Below are 25,302 nucleotides of genomic sequence, written 5' to 3' on the forward strand. Positions count from 1 at the left end.
ACGTTTGGTTTTCCTTCAGAATTGAATAAATGGTACAAATAAGCACAGAGGCATAGGTAAAATCCCCCCCTTTTTTGCAAATACAGAGGCCCAACCTACCCTCTTTCCCATAGGGCCCAAACACCCTTTTTTTCAAAACCCAATAGAAGTAGAGCATAAAAGTAGCAATAAGAAAGTGTAATTAATTTGCCTGTCTTCTTTTGGCCGTATAGCTGGCTGTGACCATTGCCAGGAACGCTGCTGGGGGTAGAACTCTGTGGAGCCGTGAGCTCGAGCTAATTTAGACCCTGAGTTTGGATGGGTAACGTACATGCCAGGTTAATGTGGTGCATTAATCTTGTACAGTGACCTACCCATTCTGCACTATTTAAGTTGACAAGCAATACTGTTGATATTGATGGTGGTTAATCTCAAATGAAATGTAACCAGAATTAATCTTCACTGAATTGAGAAAGTTGATGAATATTGCTAATTGAATGTGGAAACCTCTTTTGAACTAAATGTATACACTAATTTGACTAAAAAGGAACAAAGAGAACTTTTATAAAAAGTACTGGTTATTTTTCTAAACCGGTGTGGCGTCCTTTACTTTTAATGGTAAGTCGCTGAGTTATGGTGAGTGGGATTGTAAGCACTACACAAAAGCCTCGGAGTTTAGCTTTGTCCACTGTGCCAGGCTACCCTATGTAGACTAGGTTCCCTAGGTCTAACATAATTGGTGTTCAGCGGCGGGATACGGGTTTGTGCTTACACCCACTTAGTAGTAACGCAGTGCTTACCACGGGCCTACACCTGGAGTTTTTTCCAAGCGGTCTCCCTAATTTCATTTTTTTGCTTTTCCAAATTTACTTCTGGAGGTGGGTGGAGGTGATCCTTGTGTACTGTCCTTACCTACCTCGGAGTGGCTATCCACAACCCCACTGTTAAGATGGAGTTCAATTTTGAAGGGTTGGAGACCTATACTGTGGCGCAACTCAAGGACTTCTGTCAGGAAAGGGGGGTGTTCTATAGGCGAGAGGCCAAGAAAGAGGAGCTCCAAACTAGTCTGAGGGCATGGGTGGAAGCGCACCCTGAGGGAACGGTTGAGGAAGACGAGTCAGAGAAGAACACTGTCATCGAGGTAGATGGGGTGTGCCCACTGGGGGTGGGGGATATGTCAATTAGCCTCAAAGTAACCTCCCGGGAGGGTAGCAGTGTTTCTTCACGAGGGTTAACTGAAACTGAACTAGCTGACCGGAGGGAGGAGAGGCAGTTAAAATGGGAGTATGCTAGGTTGGAGATGGAAAGGGAGGAAAAGAGGTTAGCTCACGAATTAGTACTCAAGGAGCTGGATCTCAAGGCCCTGCAAATAGGGACTGCCACACCCAACAATGGTGGCAGCGAAACTAAAGAAACCAAGGAGATAACCAGGGAACCCAGACCCTATTTACCAAAGGATGTTGTCGCTAGCTACAGCGCAGGTGATGATATTGCTAAGTGGCTAGCTGCCTATGAGGTCTCCTTAAGAGCCCATGGGATACTGGAAACTCACTGGGGGGGTGGTTTGTATAAGTACATGCCTCCTGCTGGAAGGGATACATTGTTGGCCCTAGAGCAGGAAAAGCGAACCCACTACCCTACCATGAAAGTGGCGCTGATAAGAAAGTTTGGACTAACTCCCGAGAAGTATAGTCAGAAATTTAGGAGTAGCCACAAACTAGGCACACAGAATTGGGTGGATTTCCTTGATTACGCAAATAAGGCCTTGGAGGGTTGGGTGAAAGGCAGTGAGGTAGGGGATTATGAGGGATTATATGACCTCATCCTCAAGGAACACCTACTCGAGAAATGTTTTCCCGAGCTGCGTCAACACCTGGTGGACAGCAAGCTGACCAGCCCCAGGAAGCTTGCTGAGGAGGCGGACATCTGGGCTAGTACCCGGGTGTCCCCAAGGGGGACTGGAGGGGATTCCCAGAAGTCTGGACAGGGCGCTCCCCAGAAGAAAGAGGGGGGAGATAACAAGAGGGCGTTCTCTAAAGGTCCCCAAAATAACTTTAAGGGAAAAGGATTCACCCCTAGGGCTAACCCACCCCGAAACCCTAATCCTGGCCAAAGCCAGCAGCCAAGGGTTGTCCATTGCTTTGAGTGTAGTGGTGTTGGACACTATAAAGGAGACGTGAGATGCCCAAAAAGACCACCCCCTCCCACTGAAGGAAAGGCCCCGGGAGTAACTAGTGTAGTGCTCGGGGAGGAATTGCCCTTAAATAAGGTAGGGGAGTGGGCGGGTGTCACTTTAGTGTCCCTGGGAGAACGGGAGATGGTTCCAAAGATACAGTTGCCCGCAAATACTGTGAAGTATGAGCAATGGGTCACCATCAATGGCCAGAGAGGGGAGGCTCTGAGAGACACAGGAGCCAGTATGACTATGGTAAGGAGTCATCTGGTGTTTCCAGAGCAGATACTTCCAAATGTACTCCACCCCGCCGCGATGGCTGACGGCAGAATGGGTCACTATCCAGTGGCCGAGGTTCCATTTGAGTGGGAAGGGGTTGCAGGTTCACTTTGAGTTGCCGTAAGCCCTGCCGTGCCTGTCGATTGTCTGCTGGGGAATGACATGGAGCACAATGCTTGGAGGGAGGTGGAATACCTGACTCATTCTGAGATGCTGGGTACACCTGACTGGGCCTGTGTTAGCACAAGGTCCGCGACTACCCAGAGGGGGAGTCCGCTTACACTGGAGCCTGGAACAATGGCCCAGCCAGCTGCCAGAAAAGAGGAGGACGGTAGGCAGGAGGAGCCTGCCTCAACATCCCCACCTCGTGAGATGGATAGGCCACCTGCGGAGGTGGACCTGGAGTCCACAGAGGAGGATGTTGCCCCCTTGGAGAACCAACCCATCCCTGCTAGGTAGCATGTGGAGGGAGGTCCTACAAGGGAGGAATTCTGCAAGGGTCAGAAGGAGTGTCCTACTCTTGAGGGACTGAGGCGATAGGCCGAAGCCCAGGCAGCAGGAAACGTTACAGGGCACTACCATATTTACTGGGAGGATGGACTCCTCTACAGTGAACCCAAGGCACCCGTGCACGGTTCATCATGGGCCTTGGTGGTCCCTGAACGTTATCGAGCCTTTCTTTTAGAACTGGCTCATGAGATACCCTTGGCAGGACACTTGGGTCAGGACACGACCTTTGCCCGGCTTGTCCCCCACTTTTATTGGCCTCAGATGAGGGTGGCGTCCGATACCTATTGTCGGACATGTGTGTCTTGCCAAGCCAGTGGGAAAACAGGGGTGAAGCTGAAAGCTCCCCTGGAACCACTTCCTGTCATTAGCACCCCCTTTGAAAGGGTGGGCATCGACATTGTGGGGCCATTGGATCCACCAACTTCAGCTGGTCTCAGGTTTATCCTGGTTCTGGTGGATCATGCCACACGGTATCCAGAGGCAATTCCTCTGAGGACCATTACTGCACCGGTAGTGGTAAGGGCCCTGATGGGTATCTTTACCCGAGTGGGTTTCCCCAAGGAGGTTGTGTCCGACAGGGGGACCAACTTCCTGTCAGCTTACATGCGGGCTATGTGGAAAGAGTGGTATGACCACAACGCTCACCCGGTGGAGTTGGAGCCTGGCCAGAAAGTGTGGGTGATGGAACCTGGGGAGCTAAGTGCCCTCCAGGATCGCTGGACAGGCCCCTTTGAGGTGATGGTGAGAAAGGGTAAGTCCACTTACTTAGTGGATCTTAAGACCCCCCAACAGCCCCTACGGGTGCTGCATGCCAATCGCCTCAAACCACACCACGAGAGGCCCGAGGTTACCTTAATGATGGTGACTGATGGAGCAGAGGAAGAGGAAAGCGAGCCTCTCCCTGATCTTTTTTCGTCTCAGGAAAAGGATGGGTCCTGTGGAGGGAGTGATTCTCTCCCCATCCCTAACTCCTGAACAGCAGAGGGATTGCCGCCAGGTCCTGGAGCAATTTCCCTCGCTGTTCTCCCTTGTCCCGGGAAGAACCCATCTGTGTACCCATGATGTGGACACAGGAGACAGCCCACCTGTGAAGTCTAAAATCTACCGGCTGTCAGACAAGGTGAAGGCCAGCATCCATAGTGAGGTCGCTAAGATGCTGGAGCTAGGAGTGATTGAACCTTCTAGTAGCCCCTGGTCCAGTCCGGTGGTTCTGGTACCTAAAGCTGCCCCGCCAGGCACCACTCCAGAACTGAGGTTCTGTGTGGATTACCGGGGACTAAATTCAGTAACAAAGACTGATGCTCATCCGATCCCGAGGGCGGATGAACTCATTGACCGGCTGGGAGCTGCCCAATACTTGAGTACCTTTGACCTTACTTCGGGGTACTCGCAGATCTCCCTTACAGATGGAGCAAAGGAAAGGTCAGCCTTTTCCACGCCTGAGGGTCACTACCAGTTCTGTGTGATGCCCTTTGGGCTCAAGAACGCTCCTGCCACTTTTCAGAGGCTGGTGAACGAGGTCCTCTCTGGAATGGAGACTTTCGCGGCTGCTTATCTGGATGACATTGCTGTCTTCAGCAGCAGTTGGGAGGATCATTTGCAGCATTTGCAAGCTGTTCTCCAGGCCCTGAAACAGGCTGGCTTGACCATCAAGGCCAGCAAATGTCAGATTGGGCAGGGGTCGGTGGTGTACCTAGGCCACTTGGTGGGCAGGGGAACAGTGCAGCCCCTACAGGCGAAGATCGAGGCTATGTTGGCCTGGGAGCCCCACAAGACCCAAACCGAGGTCCGAGCCTTCCTGGGCCTCACTGGATACTACCGTCGTTTTGTGAAGGGGTATGGCACCATTGTGGCACCCCTCACTGAACTTACATCCAAGAAACAACCCCGACGGGTAGTTTGGACGGAGGCTTGTCAGCGAGCCTTCGTCACCTTGAAACAAGCAATGTGTACTGCTCCAATCCTCAGAACCCCTGATTTCTCAAGAGAATTCATTGTCCAGACGGACGCATCGGAACATGGCATTGGGGCAGTGTTATCGCAACTCAATGATGAGGGCTTGGATCAACCTGTGGTCTTCCTGTCCAGGAGACTGCTTCCCAGGGAACAGAAGCGGAGTGCAATTGAAAGGGAAGCCTTTGCGGTGGTCTGGGCTCTGAAGAAGCTGCACCCATACTTGTTTGGTTCACACTTCCTGGTTCAGACCGACCACCGGCCCCTTCGTTGGCTGATGCAAATGAAGGGGGAGAATCCCAAGTTGTTGAGATGGTCCATCTCCCTACAGGGAATGGACTTCCGGGTGGAACATCGGCCTGGAGTGGACCACGCCAATGCAGACGGTCTCTCAAGGTATTTCCGCCTTAGTGATGAGAACTCCCAAGGGGTTGGGTAGCTCTCCCCACTTTCAGCTGGGGGGGACGCGTGTTAGACCTGTCTGCCTCTGTGAGTTCCCTTACCATTATTATTTATTTTGTCTCCCTTAGCCCCTAGTGTTATCAGTTTTTTTTCTGTAATGTCCACCTGGATTTTGCTAGTGTTGTCTGGGGTCTAGGTGTTCCTTGACGCTATTCCTCCATTTTCTCTTTTTGAGGCCTAGCCTACCTCCTGGAAATTGAGGGAAACCAAAGGACCCAAAATGGTGGCCAGCAACTGCCATAACGGTTTACTTAGGGAGGCTGACCCATTGGACCAAGTGAGGAAAGTTCTGGAAACCTCTGGCATGTTCTAGTAGTCAGGGGCTAGCCTATAAAAGGCCAAGTCCAGGGTGGCCATTTTGTAGTACACACTGACCAGAGGAGAGTGTAGTGGTCAAGGACAGGAGGGAGGCAACTCAATGAGGAGGACAGCGCTTCAATAGGGAAATATCGCCCTGTGGGCCGGCTATCGCCCTATACTGATGCTGACCCTCTTGGTTTGACTGAACCCTGACCTGAAGGACCCATAAATAACTTTTAAGCAGGTCCAATAACTCTACCTCACCAAGGTGCTGGAGCGTGAAACTGCCCTAGAGACTGCCAGAAAGTGAGAGTTACGCTTCAAAAGGTGGTTGCCAACTTAAGAGAACTGGAACCTCTCACCGTTTTGCTGTGGGAGTGAGTATCCCCTCTGCGGGAGTGACGTTGTGTGCGAGACATCAGCTTTCAGCCCTAGGTCCGAACCCGACCGCTGTGGTGGAGGCGGGGCTCAGCAGAGGCCGGCTGACAGGAGGAGGAGAACCGCGGTGACGCTGCGAGAGAGGCGGCGTACGGAACCAGGAAGACCCCTGTGGCGTCGGAGGAGGTGCGCCCGAAGCGAAGGAGGCTGGTCGGAAGAGGCGGAGCCTGTGTAGGAGGGATCGCGGAAGGAGGAACAAGCACCGCTACGGTCCCGCCGGAGGAGCAACACGAACTGACAGAACCAATCGATGCGAACTCCAGCTGAGTCCTCTCATCGTCGGCGCTTGAACGGGTAACCGGAGCGCGTAGGCAACTCCAGCCGAGTTGTCCCTTCAGTTCGAAGTAAGCTGGGAAATCTGTGGGGAAGCGGGAGGCGGCACAGCGAGTGAACTGTGAACACTGACTCGCCGGACTAAAGAATACCTGCAAATAGACATCCCGGCTTCGACACATTAACCTTTAGAGTCCTGATTTAACCCACTTGAGAAACCACTGAGGTATTGAGGGTGTGAGAAGGGAAACGGTGCCCCGAGTAAACGAACCCTGGGCACGAGTGCTAAGAACTGGACTACAGGGTGAAAGTAACAGCCAGAGATCATTGTACTATTAACTCCTCAGGGCAGTATATGACCTTTAAGAGCCAGAACGTCCCCAATAGAAGTAGAGCATAAAAGTAGCAATAAGAAAGTGTAAATAATTTGCCTGTCTTCTTTTGGCCGTATAGCTGGCTGTGACCATTGCCAGGAACGCTGCTGGGGGTAGAACTCTGTGGAGCCGTGAGCTCGAGCTAATTTAGACCCTGAGTTCGGATGGGTAACGTACATGCCAGGTTATATAATGTGGTGCATTAATCTTGTACAGTGACCTACCCATTCTGCACTATTTAAGTTGACAAGCAATACTGTTGATATTGATGGTGGTTAATCTCAAATGAAATGTAACCAGAATTAATCTTCACTGAATTGAGAAAGTTGATGAATATTGCTAATTGAATGTGGAAACCTCTTTTGAACTAAATATATACACTAATTTGACTAAAAAGGAACAAAGAGAACTTTTATAAAAAGTACTGGTATTTTTCTAAACCGGTGTGGCGTCCTTTATTTTTAATGGTAAGTCGCTGAGTTATGGTGAGTGGGATTGTAAGCACTACACAAAAGCCTCGGAGTTTAGCTTTGTCCACTGTGCCAGGTTACCCTATGTAGACTAGGTTCCCTAGGTCTAACAAATTCAAATCATTTTTTCCAAAGGAATATCTTCTGCCGGGTCAAAAATGCATCTGACAAAGATAGGTGTTTAAAAATCGACTTTGCAGTTTCAGAACATCAACATGACTCTGAAGAGTACAGAAGTAAAATGGTACCATTTCAAAGTTCCTAAAACCTCATAAGCTTCTGAGAGGAAAAATGTAATAAATATATTTATTTTTCTGGAAAAGTAAGAGTGGATGTTGGCTTGCACCTCAGATGGGAGTCGAACCCACATTTCCTGGCTTAGGAGGCCAGTGCCTTATCCATTATGCCATTGAGGCACAGATAATTACTGGCAATCTAGAGGCATTATTTAAAAGTATTCAATCGTCCAACACTGGTGTCTGCACACAGGACATTTCTCAGTTCTCTCCATAAGTAAACTTCCCATTTTCATCCTCTTTCATCCCCGACTTTAACACTCTGTTCTGTGCTATAATGGAGACTCTGTATTTCTAGCAAGTGGAGAGAAATTGGAGGAGAACCATTTTCGAATCAACACTTCTTCTTCCATGGATGCTTTTCTCAATAAACTGGGCTTTGACAGTGGTATCAAGCCGTCCTTCTCTTCAGCGGGACACAGAAACAGGCACCAAGTCTACTAACCAAGTTCAACCACACTCTGCAACTTAATAGACCAGTGCTTTACAAATTAGCCAACTGTGTCATCAGCAAAGGCAGCCAATGTGCCAATCCTTTATAGTTCTTCTGTAGTATTTTTCTTTCTCGTAGGCAAAATTAGCACTTTAACTGAACAAATCATACAGATTTTACACTTGAAGCACTCCATGAACACATACTTACACACCTTGCAGTTCATCTACACACACTTAAGCTAAAACCCATTCTGTCAAGTCAAAATTCTGCAAACCTAGTACATATTCAGTGCGTGTACATAGAAGCACTTTTTAATGACACTTAAATGCACTAGATTTTAGACTGAAGATGCAATCTAAATGACTGTGCAGTATGTACTCCACTTTATTATTAATTAGGAATGAGAACATGATGGCTATAAGAGTATTGGAAGAGCCTGCTTCCATTCTGAATGGAAACCTGAATTGTGTGACCAGTGGCAAAAACCGACCACGAAGGGACTCAAACCCTCAATCTTCTGATCCGAAGTCAGACGCCTTATCCATTAGGCCACGCGGTCATGGGTCCTACTGCGTTTATTTTTATACTGTAGGTGGTATGCAAGGATGGAAAATATAATATTTATAGTTATTTAGGTTTACAAACCATTGTGGTTTTTTTTTCAGCTCCTTTCAATTAAATGACTTTTTTGGAATTTATATAATGAGAATGTCACCAGTACGATAAGCTATTGTTTTCTTTTTTGCATTTAAACCTCTTTCTTCATGAGATTAAAGCTCAGTGTATGCTTTATATATCTCTGGATGTTTCCAGAAGTGGAGAGAAACTGTTTTGAAAGTAGTACAAACTGCTCCTTCCTGGATATTCCAATTTACACACACTCAAAGGTTGTATACGTTTCATGAATCCTGACTTGCCCTATTCAAGTGCCTGAAAGCCTTTCACCACCTCTAGAAACAACAGTTACACCAATCCAATTCAAATAATTTTTTCCAAAGGAATATCTTCTGCCGGGTCAAAAATGCATCTGACAAAGATAGGTGTTTAAAAATCGACTTTGTAGTTTCAGAACATCAACATGACTCTAAAAAGTACAGAAGTAAAATGGTACCATTTCAAAGTTCCTAATACCTCATAAGCTACTGAGAGGAAGCATGTAATAAATAGATTTATTTTTCTGGAAAAGTAAGAGTGGACATTGGTTTGCACCTCAGATGGGACTCGATCCCACAATCACTGGCTTAGGAGGCCAGTGCCTTATCCATTAGGCCACTGAGGCACAGATAAATACCAGCAATCTAGAGGCATTATTTAAATGTATTCAATCGTCCAACACTGGTGTCTGCACACAGGACATTTCTCAGTTCTCTCCATAAGTAAACTTCCCATTTTCATCCTCTTCCATCCCCGACTTTAATACTCTGTTCTGTGCTATAATGGAGACTCAGTATTTCTAGCAATTGGAGAGAAATTGGAGGAGAACCATTTTCGAATCAACACTTCTTCTTCCATGGATGCTTTTCTCAATGAACTGGGCTTTGACAGTGGTATCAAGCCGTCCTTGTCTTCAGCAGGACACAGAAACAGGCACCAAGTCTACTAACCAATTTCAACCACACTCTGCAACTTAATAGACCAGTGCTTTACAATTTAGCCAACTGTGTCATCAGCAAAGGCAGCCAAAGTGCCAATCCTTTATAATTCTTCTGTAGTACTTTTCTTTCTCGTAGGCAAAATGAGCACTTCAACTGCACAAATCTTACAGATTTTACACTTGAAGCACTACATGAACACATACTTACACACCTTGCAGTTCATCTACACACACTTAAGCTAAAACCCATTCTGTCAAGTCAAAATTCTGCAAACCTAGTACATATTCAGTGCATGTACATAGAAGCACTTTTTAATGCCACTTAAATGCACTAGATTTTAGACTGAAGATGCAATCTAAATGACTGTGCAGTATGTACTCCACTTTATTATTAATTAGGAATGAGAACATGATGGCTATAAGAGTATTGGAAGAGCCTGCTTCCATTCTGAATGGAAACCTGAATTGTGCGACCATTGTCAAAAACCGACCACAAAGGGACTCGAACCCTCAATCTTCTGATCCGAAGTCAGACGCCTTATCCATTAGGCCACGCTATCATGTGTCCTGCTGGGTTTATTTTTATACCGTAGGTGGTATGCAAGGTTGGAAAATATATTATTTATAGTTATTTAGGTTTACAAACCATTGTGGGGTTTTTCAGCTCCTTTCAATTAAATCACCTTTTTGGAATTTATATAATGAGAATGTCACCAGTACGATAAGCTATTGTTTTCTTTTTTGCATTTAAACCTCTTTCTTCATGAGATTAAAGCTCAGTTTATGCTTTATATAGCTCTGGATGTTTCCAGAAGTGGAGAGAAACTGTTTTGAAAGTAGAACAAACTGCTCCTTCCTGGATATTCCAATTTACACACACTCAAAGGTTGTATACGTTTCATGAATCCTGACTTGCCCTATTCAAGTAGCTGAAAGCTTTTCACCACCTCTAGAAACAACAGTTACACCAATCCAATTCAAATAAATTTTTTCCAAAGGAATATCTTCTGCCGGGTCAAAAATGCATCTGACAAAGATAGGTGTTTCAAAAATCGACTTTGTAGTTTCAGAACATCAACATGACTCTGAAGAGTACAGAAGTAAAATGGTACCATTTCAAAGTTCCTAATACCTCATAAGCTTCTGAGAGGAAGCATGTAATAAATATATTTATTTTTCTGGAAAAGTAAGAGTAGACATTGGTTTGCACCTCAGATGGGACTCAAACCCACAATCCCTGGCTTAGGAGGCCAGTGCCTTATCCATTAGGCCACTGAGGCAAAGATAAATACAAGCAATCTAGAGGCATTATTTAAATGTATTCAATCGTCCAACACTGGTGTCTGCACACAGGACATTTCTCAGTTCTCTCCATAAGTAAACTTCCCATTTTCATCCTCTTCCATCCCCGACTTTAACACTCTGTTCTGTGCTATAATGGATACTCTGCATTTCTAGCAAGCGGAGAGAAATTGGAGGAGAACCGTTTTAGAATCAACACTTCTTCTTCCATGGATGCTTTTCTCATTAAACAGGGCTTTGACAGTGGTATCAAGCCGTCCTTGTCTTCAGCAGGACACAGAAACAGGCACCAAGTCTACTAACCAAGTTCAACCACACTCTGCAACTTAATAGACCAGTGCTTTACAAATTAGCCATCTGTGTCATCAGCAAAGGCAGCCAATGTGCCAATCCTTTATAATTCTTCTGTAGTACTTTTCTTTCTCATAGGCAAAATTAGCACTTTAACTGCACAAATCATACAGATTTTACACTTGAAGCACTCCATGAACACATACTTACACACCTTGCAGATCATCTACACACACTTAAGCTAAAAACCCATTCTGTCAAAATTCTGCAAATCTAGTACATATTCAGTGCATGTACATAGAAGCACTTTTTAATGCCACTAAATTGCACTAGATTTTAGACTGAAGATGCAATCTAAATGACTGTGCAGTATGTACTCCACTAAATTATTAATTAGGAATGAGAACCTGATGGCTATAAGAGTATTGGAAGATCCTGTTTCCATTCTGAATGGAAACCTGAATTGTGTGACCATTGTCAAAAACCGACCACGAAGGGACTCAAACCCTCAATTTTCTGATCCGAAGTCAGACGCCTTATCCATTAGGCCACGCGGTCATGTGTCCTGCTGTGTTTATTTTTATACTGTAGGTGGTATGCAAGAATGGAAAATATAATATTTATAGTTATTTAGGTTTACATCCCATTGTGTTTTTTTTCAGCTCCTTTCAATTAAAGCACTTTTTTGGAATCTATATAATCAGAATGTCACCAGTACGATAAGCTATTGTTTTCTTTTTTGCATTTAAACCTCTTTCTTCATGAGATTAAAGCTCAGTAAATGCTTTACATAGCTCTGGATGTTTCCAGAAGTGGAGAGAAACTGTTTTGAAAGTAGTACAAACTGCTCCTTCCTGGATATTCCAATTTACACACACTCAAAGGTTGTATACATTTCATGAATCCTGACTAGCCCAATTTAAGTAGCTGAAAGCCTTTCACCACCTCTAGAAACAACAGTTACACCATTCCAATTCAAATAATTTTTTCCAAAGGAATATCTCCTGCCGGGTCAAAAATGCATTTGACAAAGATAGGTGTTTAAAAATCAACTTTGTAGTTTCAGAACATCAACATGACTCTGAAGAGTACAGAAGTAAAATTGTACCATTTCAAAGTTCCTAATACCTCATAAGCTACTGAGAGGAAGCATGTAATAAATAGATTTATTTTTCTGGAAAAGTAAGAGTGGACATTGGTTTGCACCTCAGATGGGACTCGATCCCACAATCACTGGCTTAGGAGGCTAGTGCCTTATCCATTAGGCCACTGAGGCACAGATAAATGCCAGCAATCTAGAGGCATTATTTAAATGTATTCAATCGTCCAACACTGGTGTCTGCACACAGGACATTTCTCAGTTCTCTCCATAAGTAAACTTCCCATTTTCATCCTCTTCCATCTCCGACTTTAATACTCTGTTCTGTGCTATAATGGAGACTCAGTATTTCTAGCAAGTGGAGAGAAATTGGAGGAGAACCATTTTCGAATCAACACTTCTTCTTCCATGGATGCTTTTCTCAATGAACGGGGCTTTGACAGTGGTATCAAGCCGTCCTTGTCTTCAGCAGGACACAGAAACAGGCACCAAGTTGTAGGAAGGTAGATCCCTGACTATGGTTGCCCCCAACTTTTTGCCTGGTGTTTTGCTGGTTTTCTGACTTAGTTGACCTGGGACCCTGCTATTCAGGGCCCCAGGCCTACTGCTCTCTCTGTAAAATGGATTCCATGTCCCTTAGGTACATATCTAAATTGGATACTGAGTCACCTTATCAGTCCCTGTACAGTGTACCTTAGGTACCCAGGGCATAGGTGTACCCAGGGCCTACCAGGGGATGCAGCATGTATTATGCCACCCCTGGCTGGCCATCCAAATCTGACACAACTGGCTGCTTGACAGCTGGGGCAAGGTGGTGTAATCACCCTTTGCTTTAGATATAGTATACCTATATCTAACCCTAAAATGGACACACAGATCTCCTATCAGTCACTCCTATGGCAGGCCTTAACAATCCTGAAGGCAGAGTGCTTGGAATCGTGTGAGATGGTGCTCTGGCATGAGCTGAGCCTGTCTGCGGCTTTCGGGATCCATCCCTTAGCCGTTTCCATGATATCGCATACCATATACTCTTAAGTGCATTATAATCCTCGCGGTTATATGCCAACTCTGGTATCGTTTTATCAAAACATGTCGAGTAAGGTGTCATACGAATTGGAATACTAACCCCTCGCCAATTCTGGCGACGGGGTTAGCATTCCACCCTTCTAGAGGGACACGACATGTATGTAACCCCTAACCCCGGTTAAAGTCAGACAGAGCCTTAGCATCCACAAAATGGATGCTGCCACCGAGACACAAGTCTGCCCTCCTGCTGCTGGGAGTCCTCCCAGAGCAGGAGATAAGGACAAAGGGTTTCCTGCCAGGGGCGGTGCCAGCACCGTCCCAGACAGGGTTTTGTGTATTGTAAGTAGGCAGGGCTTCAGAGGAAGGTGACTGCACGTGGCACCCCGGTGCTTACTGTGCATAGGCTGGCTGGAACCAGTTCCAGGGTCACTCCAGACCCTGTGCTGGGGAAAAGCCCGTCAAGGAAGTGGGTGTAACCACCCCCCTCCTGGTCCCACCCATAGGGCAGGACTTAGTCGCGTGCCAGCCCCTTTTTACAGGATAAAGGTAGGAACTGGCCCCCTTCCAAATCAGATCATCTTTGAATCCTGAAACTACTTTCCACGAAAGGAACTCAAGACTTCTTCCTAAGATTTCTCCCTTGTGACTAAGGAGTAGTCACCCTGCATCCGCAGGCACCATCTAAAGAACACTGCGGTCTGCTGCAAGTCCTTCCTCCGGAATCCGACTGCCCAGCTCGACGAGAACCGGCTTCCCTGGCACCTCTGACCTCTACCCACCTCTACAGCCCAGCTGAGAACCGTGGGTGCGACGAGACCTCGAGGGACCGGCCATCTGCAAGACTGCACGACTTCTGCACAGCAAGCCCGCCGAGTAATTTCCTGGTGAGTGCTTTGGGGTCCGAGAAGCCCCGACCCTGAGCAGCTCCAGCACCGAAGTGCGGCCTCCCAGCATCTCCACGATCTGCGTGGGGCCCTTCTGCTTTTTGCTGCTCACCGCGTTGTTTGGCTACTAGCCCGCTGGCTTGTGGCCTTCTGAACGACGCCCGACGACATCACTGCTGCTGGTCTGGTTGCTCCAGACTAGCCCTTGCTCCCTTCCCGAAGAGGAGCACCCCGGACCCTCCTGGTCCACTCAAGACGCCATTTTAGGTCCACCGCGTGGGCCTTGCATTTGCCAAGACTTGTTGCCCAATCCTGGGTCCAGCGACGTCGAGAGCATCATCCATCGTGGGACAGCTCGCACCTCCATCCTGGTCGCCGACAATGCCTCCTGGTCCGAGAGACTGCAGAGCCCAGCAGCGCCCACTCACCTGACTGCGGTGACTTCGCCCGGTGCCATCCTGGTGCCCACTTAATCACTGGCTAGTGATTCAGAACTTGGTCCCCTCTGCTTTCAGGTCTTCTTCTTCCCTGATCCAGGCTTGGATCACTCCGAACTTTCTTCACTGGCCGCCTGCCAGCAACTCTTTCTTCAGGCTCCTGGTTCATCAACGAAGAAACCCGACGACACTTGAACCCTATGCAGCCGCAGCCCCTGGGCTAGGTAAACCGAGTACTCCGGTGCTCCAGCGTAGGCCCACTCTCTAAGTGTCTAGGTCCACTTTCGTTTTTGTCCTACCTAGTCGGGTTCGCCCGAAAACACTAACTTTGCATTTACTAGAATCCATAGACTTTGTTCCGCATTACGCGTGAGCGTTCCCACTCTGCACACGACGTCCCTAGGTCTCCTGCTAGTAATCTAAAGGTTCAGTAGTCCAGTCCTAGCGATCCCAAAGCCTATGAGAGTAGTACTTACCTGCTAGTAATTTCGCATTCCACTTTTGTAGTATATGGTTTTTCGTGCCCCTCGGGCATTTGTGTAAATTGTGCGACTTAAAGTATTTTCGTAAGAGTTTTGTTGTGTGCTTAGCTCCCTGTCTCATAAAGAGCCAGGGTAGACTTGTTATAAATAAATACACTGTTTATTTTCATAACAACTTGTGTGGTGTCCTTTCACTGGGTGTTCAAGGGGTAATGTGATGGTAAAACAGCTGGCTTAACACGCCCTCTAGAGTCTTAGCCTTAGACTGCTCGTATCCATGCTACTAGGATAGCTGGTCTATAAGGTTGACTTACAACCAATCATCAATAAGGGTTGTTTGGACTGATATATAGTGATCACTAGAATAGTGAACACTGCACATCAGGCCAACTTCTCACATTGGTGAGCAGCGGTTGGGATTTGAGCTTGCTGTTGTTTTACCACACATGCCCTAAGAATATCTTGTGAAAGATCACATAAGTACTGAGGTACATATAACTTAGCTTAGAATACTCTGAGTTCTACTGAACCAGCTGTTGTAGCTCCTAGGGCCTAGCACACCCTAAACTACAACTCTAGCAAGGGATCAGTAGGCAAACATATAGTGTAGGTAAGTGCACCACTTACACCTCACTAGAAAAGCATGTCTACCCATGGAGAGTCTTCAGAGACTCCCCTTGTGGTTATTGACCCTCCACAGGTCACTTCAAGATATGCAGCTCTCAGTTTCCAGGAGATGAGACAGGTGTGTACCTCCAGGAAACTGAAACAGGGGTCTAACCCCACCATTCCCTTTCTGATAGGTCTCTTAGAGACCTATGATGCGAGAAAGCTTTCTCAGCTAGATGGGAATATGCCAGCCTTAGAGGGTACCACTGGGGATCCAGACCTCCCCAACATTGCTACTGCAGTTGGGGAGGAGGATCAAGAGGAACTCTCTGGGGATGAGGTAGACAAAGGTCTTGAGGTTGTCAGAAGGCTAACCAGGGCCAACTTAGACTTACTTGGGCTAGGATCTGGGGGCCCCCCAGTACTAACCCGAAGTGGGCCTAACCTTGGAGGTAGAAGAGATAGATCTCTTTCTAGGGACTCCAATAGATCTCTGCACTCTAATGCCTCTTCCCAGAGGAGGAGAAACTCTCCACAGAGGAGAGTGACTTCCCCTCAGAGAATAGAGCATGAAGCTAGGATGAGACAGGCTGCTCTGAGGATTGAAAGGGAAGAACTTGCCCTGGCCAAAGAAAAGCTTGCCTTTGCTAGAGAGCAGCAGATGAGTGGGCTAGCTCCCACTGGTGGCAGCAATCTCCCAAGAGAAAAATAGAAGGGTTTAGATACTAAACACCTGACTAAAATAGTGCCCCCCTTTAAGCAAGGGGATGACATCCAGAAATGGATGGCTGCTCTGCAGAGGGCCTGCACTGTGCAGTGCATTCCCCAGAGTCAGTGGGCAGCTATACTGTGGCTCTCCTTTGATGGGAAAGGTAGAGATAAGCTCCTCACTACAAGAGTGGAGGATGCTAACAATTACCAGGTCCTGAAAAATGCACTGGTTGATGGGTTTGGCTTAACCACTGAGCAGTACAGGTTGCTGTTCAGAGACACCCAGAAAACTCAGTCTCAGGACTGGTCTGACTTTGTTGATTGTGCCACTAAGGCTTTGGAAGGCTGGCTACTGGGTAGCAAGGTTACTGACTTCACAGGATTGTATAATCTTATTATGAGAGAGCAAGTCTTAAATAATTGTCAGAACCAGTTATTACACCAGCACCTGGTAGACTCTGATCTGACCTCTCCACAAGAATTGGGTAAGAGGGCAGACAAATGGGTCAGAACCAGGATTAGGCCCAAGAACCAAGGTGGTGACCAGAAAAAGGAATCAACCAAGCCTCAAGAGAAGGGTGGGAATAAATCTGCAGATCAAACCACATCAGGGCCCCAAAAATCCTCTGAGGGGGGTGGGTCCCAGAATCCTTCCAATAACCAGAAGAAACCTTATTGTTATCCCTGTAAACAGGTGGGTCATTTAAAAACTGACAGCAGTTGCCCAAAGAATAACAATAAGGAAAACATACCCCCAAGTAACATTCCCAAACCTCCTGTTACTACTAGTAGTAATCCCCCAGGTGGTGGGAGTGCCCCCAAGAATTTGGGTGCATTTACTTTGGGAGTTCCTGGGGACTCTGGCCTAACCAGGTCCCCAAACTTAGATACTCTTGTCTGTGAGACTGGCATGGGGTTTGCCAACTTCACAACTTGTCCCAACACTTTGGGCAAGTACAGACAGGAGCCCATCATCAATGGTATAAAAGTTGAGGCCTATAGAGACACAGGGGCTAGCATCACCATGGTGACTGAGAGTCTAGTCCCCTCAAGGCAACTTTTACCTGGTGCCATATACCAGGTGACCAATATTGATGGAGTACAGAGAGATCATCCCATGGCAGTGGTCAATCTCTTCTGGGGAGGTGTCACTGGCCACAAGAGAGTGGCAGTGTCACCAAACTTGCCTGTAGATTGCCTACTGGGGAATGATTTAGAGCTCTCAGCCTGGGCTGAAGTTGAGCAAGAAACCCATTCTAAAATGGTAAATACCCATGGTAAGGTTAGTGGGGCAGTGATAGCCACAGCCCCAGTCCAAGATGTCCTCCCTGAACAGGTCAGGAGGGTTGTGCCAGTCACAACCCAATCTCAGACAACTTCCTTCCCAGAACAGGTTGTCAAGGCTGTCATGGTAACAGCCCACACCCAAACTGAGCCCCCTCCTGAAAAGGTTGGGAGAGTTGTGATGGCCACAGCTCAAACTCAGACAGATGATAGTGTTGTGAAGCCTGAAACTATGGATCACTCCACTCAGACAGAGAGCATTGAGGAGGAAGAGAAATCTCCCTCCCACCAGACTTTAGGAAAAGATCAGCCTCCTCAGGGAACTGATCTGACCCCTTGTGAAGAAACTGCCACAGAGGTAGTCAGGCCTAGCCTGGCAGAACCCCTGATGTCAGTGGACCCTTCCAAGATGGGACCCAGTCTGGAGCAGGTAACCTGCCCCTCTCTACCCTGCCTCAGTCAGCCCAGGGCTGTAGAGGTCAGGGAGGCCAGTGGTGGACCCCAAAGGGCCCCCTGTCCAAAAGAATTCCCCAATCAGCAGATTAAGGGCACTGAAGCTAGTAGTCCTAGCCAAGTGAAAATAAAACCAACTCCTGAGGGATCCCCCTTAAATTTAGTTAGGGACCTCCCACAGATGGACACTGTTGGGCACAGCCAAACCTGGGACCTGAGGGCCCCAAACCTGACCTGTCCCTCCAGTAAGCCAAACAGAGGGACCCAACCTCCAGCTGTAGGTAGCCAGAGGTTGACCCTGAGAGCCCAAAACAACTCAGTCTTGGAAAGAAAGGCCTCTATGGTGGAAAATGATTGGAGGAAGCTGAGCCCAAAATTAGTGGAGCCTCACTTCAGTACTCCATTTCAGCACCAGCCTTTTACTTTGCCAAAACACATCACAGGTAGAGATTCCCTATGGTGGAGACCCTCAGACACCCTTAGGGTGAGGGATTGCTTAGTGGACCATGAGATAGGGGGTAACCATGCCAGTGCTGGTACTTCCTTATATGGCCACTCAGGCAATATAGGCTTACCTGGCAAGGCTAGCCTTATCTCCTTTCGTTTGGGGGGGGGTTATGTAGGAAGGTAGATCCCTGACTATGGTTGCCCCCAACTTTTTGCCTGGTGTTTTGCTGGTTTTCTGACTTAGTTGACCTGGGACCCTGCTATTCAGGGCCCCAGGCCTACTGCTCTCTCTGTAAAATGGATTCCATGTCCCTTAGGTACATATCTAAATTGGATACTGAGTCACCTTATCAGTCCCTGTACAGTGTACCTTAGGTACCCAGGGCATAGGTGTACCCAGGGCCTACCAGGGGCTGCAGCATGTATTATGCCACCCCTGGCTGGCCATCCAAATCTGACACAACTGGCTGCTTGACAGCTGGGGCAAGGTGGTGTAATCACCCTTTGCTTTAGATATAGTATACCTATATCTAACCCTAAAATGGACACACAGATCTCCTATCAGTCACTCCTATGGCAGGCCTTAACAATCCTGAAGGCAGAGTGCTTGGAATCGTGTGAGATGGTGCTCTGGCATGAGCTGAGCCTGTCTGCGGCTTTCGGGATCCATCCCTTAGCCGTTTCCATGATATCGCATACCATATACTCTTAAGTGCATTATAATCCTCGCGGTTATATGCCAACTCTGGTATCGCTTTATCAAAACATGTCGAGTAAGGTGTCATACGAATTGGAATACTAACCCCTCGCCAATTCTGGCGACGGGGTTAGCATTCCACCCTTCTAGAGGGACACGACATGTATGTAACCCCTAACCCCGGTTAAAGTCAGACAGAGCCTTAGCATCCACAAAATGGATGCTGCCACCGAGACACAAGTCTGCCCTCCTGCTGCTGGGAGTCCTCCCAGAGCAGGAGATAAGGACAAAGGGTTTCCTGCCAGGGGCGGTGCCAGCACCGTCCCAGACAGGGTTTTGTGTATTGTAAGTAGGCAGGGCTTCAGAGGAAGGTGACTGCACGTGGCACCCCGGTGCTCACTGTGCATAGGCTGGCTGGAACCAGTTCCAGGGTCACTCCAGACCCTGTGCTGGGGAAAAGCCCGCCAAGGAAGTGGGTGTAACCACCCCCCTCCTGGTCCCACCCATAGGGCAGGACTTAGTCGCGTGCCAGCCCCTTTTTACAGGATAAAGGTAGGAACTGGCCCCCTTCCAAATCATAACATCTTTGAATCCTGAAACTACTTTCCACGAAAGGAACTCAAGACTTCTTCCTAAGATTTCTCCCTTGTGACTAAGGAGTAGTCACCCTGCATCCGCAGGCACCATCTAAAGAACACTGCGGTCTGCTGCAAGTCCTTCCTCCGGAATCCGACTGCCCAGCTCGATGAGAACCGGCTTCCCTGGCACCTCTGACCTCTACCCACCTCTACAGCCCAGCTGAGAACCGTGGGTGCGACGAGACCTCGAGGGACCGGCCATCTGCAAGACTGCACGACTTCTGCACAGCAAGCCCGCCGAGTAATTTCCTGGTGAGTGCTTTGGGGTCCGAGAAGCCCCGACCCTGAGCAGCTCCAGCACCGAAGTGCGGCCTCCCAGCATCTCCACGATCTGCGTGGGGCCCTTCTGCTTTTTGCTGCTCACTGCGTTGTTTGGCTACTAGCCCGCTGGCTTGTGGCCTTCTGAACGACGCCCGACGACATCACTGCTGCTGGTCTGGTTGCTCCAGACTGGCCCTTGCTCCCTTCCCGAAGAGGAGCACCCCGGACCCTCCTGGTCCACTCAAGACGCCATTTTAGGTCCACCGCGTGGGCCTTGCATTTGCCAAGACTTGTTGCCCAATCCTGGGTCCAGCGACGTCGAGAGCATCATCCATCGTGGGACAGCTCGCACCTCCATCCTGGTCGCCGACAACGCCTCCTGGTCCGAGAGACTGCAGAGCCCAGCAGCACCCACTCACCTGACTGCGGTGACTTCACCCGGTGCCATCCTGGTGCCCACTTAATCACTGGCTAGTGATTCAGAACTTGGTCCCCTCTGCTTTCAGGTCTTCTTCTTCCCTGATCCAGGCTTGGATCACTCCGAACTTTCTTCACTGGCCGCCTGCCAGCAACTCTTTCTTCAGGCTCCTGGTTCATCAACGAAGAAACCCGACGACACTTGAACCCTATGCAGCCGCAGCCCCTGGGCTAGGTAAACCGAGTACTCCGGTGCTCCAGCGTAGGCCCACTCTCTAAGTGTCTAGGTCCACTTTCGTTTTTGTCCTACCTAGTCGGGTTCGCCCGAAAACACTAACTTTGCATTTACTAGAATCCATAGACTTTGTTCCGCATTACGCGTGAGAGTTCCCACTCTGCACACGACGTCCCTAGGTCTCCTGCTAGTAATCTAAAGGTTCAGTAGTCCAGTCCTAGCGATCCCAAAGCCTATGAGAGTAGTACTTACCTGCTAGTAATTTCGCATTCCACTTTTGTAGTATATGGTTTTTCGTGCCCCTCGGGCATTTGTGTAAATTGTGCGACTTAAAGTATTTTCGTAAGAGTTTTGTTGTGTGCTTAGCTCCCTGTCTCATAAAGAGCCAGGGTAGACTTGTTATAAATAAATACACTGTTTATTTTCATAACAACTTGTGTGGTGTCCTTTCACTGGGTGTTCAAGGGGTAATGTGATGGTAAAACAGCTGGCTTAACACGCCCTCTAGAGTCTTAGCCTTAAACTGCTCGTATCCATGCTACTAGGATAGCTGGTCTATAAGGTTGACTTACAACCAATCATCAATAAGGGTTGTTTGGACTGATATATAGTGATCACTAGAATAGTGAACACTGCACATCAGGCCAACTTCTCACACAAGTCTACTAACCAATTTCAACCACACTCTGCAACTTAATAGACCAGTGCTTTACAATTTAGCCAACTGTGTCATCAGCAAAGGCAGCCAAAGTGCCAATCCTTTATAATTCTTCTGTAGTACTTTTCTTTCTCGTAGGCAAAATGAGCACTTTAACTGCACAAATCTTACAGATTTTACACTTGAAGCACTACATGAACACATACTTACACATCTTGCAGTTCATCTACACACACTTAAGCTAAAACCCATTCTGTCAAGTAAAAATTCTGCAAACCTAGTACATATTCAGTGCATGTACATAGAAGCACTTTTTAATGCCACTTAAATGCACTAGATTTTAGACTGAAGATGCAATCTAAATGACTGTGCAGTATGTACTCCACTTTATTATTAATTAGGAATGAGAACATGATGGCTATAAGAGTATTGGAAGAGCCTGCTTCCATTCTGAATGGAAACCTGAATGGTGTGACCATTGTCAAAAATCAACCACGAAGGGACTCGAACCCTCAATCTTCTGATCCGAAGTCAGACGCCTTATCCATTAGGCCACGCGGTCATGTGGCCTACTGCGTTTATTTTTATACTGTAGGTGGTATGCAAGGATGGAAAATATATTATTTATAGTTATTTAGGTTTACAAACCACTGTGGGGTTTTTTCAGCGCCTTTCAATTAAATCACTTTTTTGGAATTTATATAATGAGTATGTCACCAGTACGAAAAGCTATTGTTTTCTTTTTTGCATTTAAACCTCTTTCTTCATGAGATTAAAGCTCAGAGTATGCTTTATATAGCTCTGGATGTTTCCAGAAGTGGAGAGAAACTGTTTTGAAAGTAGTACAAACTGCTCCTTCCTGGATATTCCAATTTACACACACTCAAAGGTTGTATACGTTTCATGAATCCTGACTTGCCCTATTCAAGTGCCTGAAAGCCTTTCACCACCTCTAGAAACAACAGGTACACCAATCCAATTCAAATCATTTTTTCCAAAGGAATATCTTCTGCCGGGTCAAAAATGCATCTGACAAAGATAGGTGTTTAAAAATCTACTTTGTAGTTTCAAAACATCAACATGACTCTGAAGAGTACAGATGTAAAATGGTACCATTTCAAAGTTCCTAATACCTCATAAGCTTCTGAGAGGAAGCATGTAATAAATATATTTATTTTTCTGGAAAAGTAAGAGTGGACATTGGTTTGCACCTCAGATGGGACTCAAACCCACAATCCCTGGCTTAGGAGGCCAGTGCCTTATCCATTAGGCCACTGAGGCAAAGATAAATACCAGCAATCTAGAAGCATTATTTAAATGTATTCAATCGTCCAACACTGGTGTCTGCACACAGGACATTTCTCAGTTCTCTCCATAAGTAAACTTCCCATTTTCATCCTCTTCCATCCCCGACTTTAACACTCTGTTCTGTGCTATAATGGAGACTCAGTATTTCTAGCAAGTGGAGAGAAATTGGAGGAGAACCATTTTCGAATCAACACTTCTTCTTCCATGGATGCTTTTCTCAATGAACTGGGCTTTGACAGTGGTATCAAGCCGTCCTTGTCTTCAGCAGGACACAGAAACAGGCACCAAGTCTACTAACCAATTTCAACCACACTCTGCAACTTAATAGACCAGTGCTTTACAATTTAGCCATCTGTGTCATCAGCAAAGGCAGCCAATGTGCCAATCCTTTATAATTCTTCTGTAGTACTTTTCTTTCTCATAGGCAAAATTAGCACTTTAACTGCACAAATCATACAGATTTTACACTTGAAGCACTACATGAACACATACTTACACACCTTGCAGTTCATCTACACACACTTAAGCTAAAAACCCATTCTGTCAAAATTCTGCAAATCTAGTACATATTCAGTGCATGTACATAGAAGCACTTTTTAATGCCACTTAAATGCACTAGATTTTAGACTGAAGATGCAATCTAAATGACTGTGCAGTATGTACTCCACTTTATTATTAATTAGGAATGAGAACATGATGGCTATAAGAGTATTGGAAGAGCCTGCTTCCATTCTGAATGGAAACCTGAATTGTGTGACCATTGTCAAAAATCAACCACGAAGGGACTCGAACCCTCAATCTTCTGATCCGAAGTCAGACGCCTTATCCATTAGGCCACGCGGTCATGTGTCCTACTGCGTTTATTTTTATACTGTAGGTGGTATGCAAGGATGGAAAATATATTATTTATAGTTATTTAGGTTTACAAACCACTGTGGGTTTTTTTCAGCGCCTTTCAATTAAATCACTTTTTTGGAATTTATATAATGAGAATGTCACCAGTACGATAAGCTATTGTTTTCTTTTTTGCATTTAAACCTCTTTCTTCATGAGATTAAAGCTCAGAGTATGCTTTATATAGCTCTGGATGTTTCCAGAAGTGGAGAGAAACTGTTTTGAAAGTACTACAAACTGCTCCTTCCTGGATATTCCAATTTACACACACTCAAAGGTTGTATACGTTTCATGAATCCTGACTTGCCCTATTCAAGTGCCTGAAAGCCTTTCACCACCTCTAGAAACAACAGTTACACCAATCCAATTCAAATCATTTTTTCCAAAGGAATATCTTCTGCCGGGTCAAAAATGCATCTGACAAAGATAGGTCTTTAAAAATCTACTTTGTAGTTTCAGAACATCAACATGACTCTGAAGAGTACAGAAGTAAAATGGTACCATTTCAAAGTTCCTAATACCTCATAAACATCTGAGAGGAAGCATGTAATAAATATATTTATTTTTCTGGAAAAGTAAGAGTGAACATTGGTTTGCACTTCAGACAGGACTCGAACCCACAATCCCTGGCTTAGTAGGCCAGTGCCTTATCCATTAGGCCACTGAGGCACAGATAAATGCCAGCAATCTAGAGGCATTATTTAAATGTATTCAATCGTCCAACACTGGTGTCTGCACACAGGACATTTCTCAGTTCTCTCCATAAGTAAACTTCCCATTTTCATCCTCTTCCATCTCCGACTTTAATACTCTGTTCTGTGCTATAATGGAGACTCAGTATTTCTAGCAAGTGGAGAGAAATTGGAGGAGAACCATTTTCGAATCAACACTTCTTCTTCCATGGATGCTTTTCTCAATGAACGGGGCTTTGACAGTGGTATCAAGCCGTCCTTGTCTTCAGCAGGACACAGAAACAGGCACCAAGTTGTAGGAAGGTAGATCCCTGACTATGGTTGCCCCCAACTTTTTGCCTGGTGTTTTGCTGGTTTTCTGACTTAGTTGACCTGGGACCCTGCTATTCAGGGCCCCAGGCCTACTGCTCTCTCTGTAAAATGGATTCCATGTCCCTTAGGTACATATCTAAATTGGATACTGAGTCACCTTATCAGTCCCTGTACAGTGTACCTTAGGTACCCAGGGCATAGGTGTACCCAGGGCCTACCAGGGGATGCAGCATGTATTATGCCACCCCTGGCTGGCCATCCAAATCTGACACAACTGGCTGCTTGACAGCTGGGGCAAGGTGGTGTAATCACCCTTTGCTTTAGATATAGTATACCTATATCTAACCCTAAAATGGACACACAGATCTCCTATCAGTCACTCCTATGGCAGGCCTTAACAATCCTGAAGGCAGAGTGCTTGGAATCGTGTGAGATGGTGCTCTGGCATGAGCTGAGCCTGTCTGCGGCTTTCGGGATCCATCCCTTAGCCGTTTCCATGATATCGCATACCATATACTCTTAAGTGCATTATAATCCTCGCGGTTATATGCCAACTCTGGTATCGTTTTATCAAAACATGTCGAGTAAGGTGTCATACGAATTGGAATACTAACCCCTCGCCAATTCT

The 25,302-nt window shown here is 46.7% G+C and overlaps 7 non-coding genes across 7 annotated transcripts; all 7 read right to left on the bottom strand.

Annotated features, from left to right (window-relative positions):
* Positions 1-8,429: 8,429 nt before the first annotated feature.
* Positions 8,430-8,502, bottom strand: TRNAR-UCG (transfer RNA arginine (anticodon UCG)). The gene has a single exon. It is a non-coding gene; the product is annotated as a tRNA-Arg (tRNA).
* A 647-nt stretch (positions 8,503-9,149) lies between these two features.
* On the bottom strand, positions 9,150-9,222 carry TRNAR-CCU (transfer RNA arginine (anticodon CCU)). The gene has a single exon. It is a non-coding gene; the product is annotated as a tRNA-Arg (tRNA).
* Positions 9,223-10,744: 1,522 nt separating this feature from the next.
* On the bottom strand, positions 10,745-10,817 carry TRNAR-CCU (transfer RNA arginine (anticodon CCU)). The gene has a single exon. It is a non-coding gene; the product is annotated as a tRNA-Arg (tRNA).
* Positions 10,818-11,615: 798 nt separating this feature from the next.
* TRNAR-UCG (transfer RNA arginine (anticodon UCG)) lies at positions 11,616-11,688 on the bottom strand. The gene has a single exon. It is a non-coding gene; the product is annotated as a tRNA-Arg (tRNA).
* Positions 11,689-21,957: 10,269 nt separating this feature from the next.
* TRNAR-UCG (transfer RNA arginine (anticodon UCG)) lies at positions 21,958-22,030 on the bottom strand. Its single transcript has one exon. It is a non-coding gene; the product is annotated as a tRNA-Arg (tRNA).
* A 646-nt stretch (positions 22,031-22,676) lies between these two features.
* On the bottom strand, positions 22,677-22,749 carry TRNAR-CCU (transfer RNA arginine (anticodon CCU)). The gene has a single exon. It is a non-coding gene; the product is annotated as a tRNA-Arg (tRNA).
* A 798-nt stretch (positions 22,750-23,547) lies between these two features.
* On the bottom strand, positions 23,548-23,620 carry TRNAR-UCG (transfer RNA arginine (anticodon UCG)). Its single transcript has one exon. It is a non-coding gene; the product is annotated as a tRNA-Arg (tRNA).
* Between the last annotated feature and the right edge of the window lie 1,682 nt (positions 23,621-25,302).

Source organism: Lissotriton helveticus, chromosome 5_1, assembly GCF_964261635.1.
Source record: "Lissotriton helveticus chromosome 5_1, aLisHel1.1, whole genome shotgun sequence".
Classification (NCBI taxonomy): Eukaryota; Metazoa; Chordata; class Amphibia; order Caudata; family Salamandridae; genus Lissotriton; species Lissotriton helveticus.